Genomic DNA, 4,625 nt, shown 5'->3' with positions numbered 1-4,625 from the left:
GGAGAATTCATTCACAAAAGGAGTATCTTGAGAAACACTTGTAAGCCCTCTATATCCACAATTTAACATCGGTATGGGACTCTTACAGTTGTTGGTTTAAACCTAATGAAGAGCGGAACGGTTCGTTACGCGAACGTTTAGTGTATGCGAGAACGCTTTGGGAATGCTCAACATGCTCCAGTTGCAAGCGTTACAGCAGAGGTGTTGCATATCACGGAAGTGTTTGCTGCTGAAATTCTGTGAGCGTTCCTTCGATGATGAGTCGGTGAACATACTACCTCCTCCAATATACTTCTTGTGAAATAATTACGATATAATCAGAGGTATTAGAGCACTTATGTTGGTTTATCGTCAGTCAATCTGCCCACGTAACTATCGCGACAGTTGTAAAGGGAAAGGAACGAAATTTTAGTGTTACTAGAAGTATCGTCCACAGTAAGAAGGTGTATAGATGTACGTGAAGAAGCAGATTATATGTGAGGGTACGAAGCGCTTACACACACAGCTCAGTTAGTGGACGCACCCCGAAACAGTTACTTCAACTGATGTGATGGCCTCCAAGGACGCACTGGCCAGTCGCCGGCTCTCTCTATACTTTTAATAAAACTGTCGTGTTAGTCTCTCTTAACGTGCTAATCCCCTAAATTATTAGTCAAATTTTTGTGGAATTTTCACAGGTAACTTGACAGTAGTTGGGGTAACGTATAGGCTTTATTTCATCAAAATCTGATTACAAAAACAGATAATGCGATTTAAAAATGTTATCTAAAACGGTGTATCTGTATGTCTTTTTCAACACGCTAATCTCTAAAACTATTTTCGTGACGTTTTCAACAGTAACTTGGGCGTAGCTTGAGACAACATATACGCTTTATTTCGTCTAAATCGGATCACGGAAAAGGATTATGTAATTTAATATTTTAGGAGTCAGGCAGCTTTGTAGTTCGGATGATTGCCTTAGTAATGGTGAAGTACACCGAAGAACCAACAGATGAAGCTGTTAGTTCATAGTGCACCAAAAGACCAATACTTGGCGTTGTTGGATTTTTCTCCTCAGTGGTAGCATTAAATCTGTAAGTTCACCTCAGTGATAAAAATAAGCGCCGCAATCTTGTTTTTACGAATATAAACTGGCATTGAATTTACTCGGCTCGAATATGAGGATTTGCTGATTTCGCTTTGTTACTAACGTAACGGAATTGCTTCGCTTTTATCAATACGTTTAATTTACACTTAACTTATCGGCTAGGTAAACGAATTTATTGTCAAAGTTATCGTATAATGTTTCCATTTCTATCTTCTGAGGTACGGAGCACGAAAATGCGACGGTATTCAAAGGACCTTCTTTAACGTCTGTTGGGAAGTGCAGCCCTGTAGCTATCATGAAAATAAATGTTTATTTATAACGTAAGATAACAGCATCGATGGATTCATGGTTTTAACGTTTAACACCTTTATAGTGGAAGTGGAACCAAAAGTAGAAAAGTTCGTTGACCACATTCATCAGTTAGTCCTACCTCCAATTCGACCGATTCGGCCTTAGGTATGGATATGTCCAAGTGAAGATCCACCAGTGAACCTGAAGTGGACTATATTGGTCGACAACTTACATCTCGAAAATGGTCACTTTTGTGAGGAAGCAATGACCTTCGTTCTCCAGTGGCTACGAACTGAACATCTGTAAATTGTTTCTGAGAAACTTAACCGGAAACCGGAAAATCTTATTGCAAACAGTTCCTGTGCGTGGAATGGCCGGGGGGGGGGGGGGGGGGGGGGGGGAATACGACATACTTCTTGCAGTTACTGCCTGAACCTATGTTGTCATTTCTTTATCCGTAAACTGAACAATTTCATTCTTTGGAGAAGCTTCACAGCATTATTACCATCTGCGTTATCGAGTGTACAAAGATTTGGATGTAAAGGAATGAAAAATCCATGCGTTGATGGTTATTCACCAAAATACTGTGTTCCAAGTTCATCACTTTTTCATATCTCACAACTGCTGCAATGAATCTACAACGTAACCGAACTCATGCAGGTTATTTGAATCTTCTAAGTTCCAAATTGTACAGCAAGAGCCGATTTCGATCTAAGTACATGAAGGAAATAAATATATCAGAAGCAAGGAGTTCTTAATGTGCAATGTTTGAAAGGATGTCTTTATAAAATGTCTATGATTTATAACAGACACTGCCTGTCGTGTCTACGCAATTTGATCAATATGTAATGCGGAATTGGCCACTAGATGTCACGAATGGCGGACCCGCGAGTATAAAACGAGGAGGGAAGTATTGAGTTGTAGGTAAAGAAACCGTAACAGAAGAACTCGTCTGTGAGGAGAGCGGACGGACTTCAAACGTGAACTAGTAGTTGGATGTCATATAAGTAACAAATCCATCATGGAGATCTAAACCCTTCTAAAGCTGCCCAAGTCGACTGTTGGTGATGCGATTTTGGAGTGGAAACCATAGGGAACAACCACAGATAAAGTAAGTCGAGGCATATCACAAATACTGACAGGCATGGATTGTCGAGCACTGCGGAGAGTGGTTGTAAAAAGTCGTGTTAAGTCAGCGGAAGCAGTCACGCTCGAGCATCTAAATACTATCATCTGTCCAGCTAGCACAATGACTATGCGCAGGGAGTGAAAAAGAATGGGATCCAGACGTTTAGGAGCTCACCATTAGACACTGTTGTCTTTAGCCCATGCCAAGCTACACTTGAGATGATCTACAGAGCGACGCCACTGGACAGTGGACGACTGGAAACGAGCGATTTTGAGCGACGACTCACGCTGTACCCTATAGTAGTCCGATGGAAAGGTTTGTCTTTGGAAAATGCCTGGAGGACGTGTCACGAGGTATAGTTGGTTGGTCGGTTGATTCGAGAGAGGGGACCGAACGGCGAGGTCATCGGTTTCAACGGATTAGGGAAGGTTGGGGAAGGAAGTCGGCCGTGCCCTTTCAAAGGAACCACTGGAAACCTTAGTCAGGATGGCCGGACGCGTATTTGAACCGTTGTCCTCCCGAACGCGAGTCCAGTGTGCTAACCACTGCGCCATCTCGCTCTGTCACCAAATATAGTCCAACAGTGAAGTACATGAGGTGGTGCTAAGGTATTAGCGTGTTTTTCGTGATGACGGTGTTGTCCCCTTATTCCGATTAAGAAAACTCTAAATGCAGAAGGCCATAAACATGTTTTTGAGCACTAGAGGAATAGTTCGGAGAGGATGACTGTATGAGCATGGTATTGCACCCTGTCGTAAAGCAGGATCTCCGAGACACTTGTTTCTGAACTATAAAAAACCTGAAGAGGGCTGGTTGCGCAGAGTCCCGACCTAAACCCAATGGGGCACCTATAAACGAATTATAGCTTCAGCTTCATTCCAGATCCCTTCTTCTCTTGCTGCGGCTCTCCAGGAATAATCGTCTGCAATTCGCCACTGGCATTCAGACATCATATTGAAGAGCCCCCAACAGATTTCATGCTGTCGTACAGAGAGAAGAACGAGACACACCATATTAATGTCGAGTAAAAGGCGTTCAGATACATCCGATCAAATATTGTAGGTCGGTGATGGTAGTTTGCGAAATAAATACCTAGGCGTCAGTGCTGTTTCCACGATGGAGAAGAACAATAGTTACAGTTAATTACTGGTTTTGATGGAGATTTATTCGCTACAGCGATCTGTGTAGGACTACTGTATGGTGCAGAAGGATGCAGTGCCCAGAAAGCAGAATGTGCAGAGGAAAGTTTCGCAATGGCCCTCAGTCTAATGAAAAGAAATTTACCGCCGCAGCTATAAACCCGCGGGAAACTCAGAGCCACAGGACGTTGTATAATGTTCGCGGGAAAAAATTGTACGCACAGTAGAATCTGATGAGATGGTGCTGGCCCGTCTTGGAGAAGATTCATGAATAATCACACTTTAAAATGTTCGTGAAGCGCACTGTTCGTATAATATAGTATGGGAACTTGTGATGGGTCTATTAAACTCACTTTATAAACAATGTGAGCAAGCAATGGAACCACAGTACCGTTCAGTCAGTGGATCATCATATTGCAAGCACTGATATTAAACAGACATTGCAATTTAGACCCGAGATATCGAAATTTAAATATTCCACACGACTGGGAGACAACAAGCATTTTTTCGTAGTTCATGGTAATCGCTGAATTGCCGGAGCTAATGGTTATGTACATTATTTGACAAAAAAGCCTACTTTGGGAAAAATATCTTTCATACAGCTGTTGACTGCCCGAAATTTTGTACAGAGGACCAGTTGATTGGTTCTTGAGTCCTTCTGGATTATTGAGGACTCCGAAGAACTGTCGTCCTCACAATCTCACCTTTTTCAGGAACTCAAAAGTACGGAGAGAGCTAGTTTATTTTCTTTTTGTAACAGATCCAGTTATGTGAAACTATTCAAAAAAATGAGATGCTTTGTTCTGGTGTGTGTGTGTGTGTGTGTGTGTGTGTGTGTGTGTGTGTGTCTCCCGCCCCTTCCTGCGACACAACATCGGAAAGTCGACGGAGAAGACATGGGATACTAAAAGTGAAATTCCGCTACCAATACTTGAATATTACTCGTCACTCTGGGTTCCGTAAGACATAGGACTGATAG

The sequence above is a fragment of the Schistocerca americana genome, chromosome 6 (assembly GCF_021461395.2).
Source record: "Schistocerca americana isolate TAMUIC-IGC-003095 chromosome 6, iqSchAmer2.1, whole genome shotgun sequence".
NCBI classification, from domain to species: domain Eukaryota; kingdom Metazoa; phylum Arthropoda; class Insecta; order Orthoptera; family Acrididae; genus Schistocerca; species Schistocerca americana.
This window is presented reverse-complemented; position numbering follows the sequence as displayed.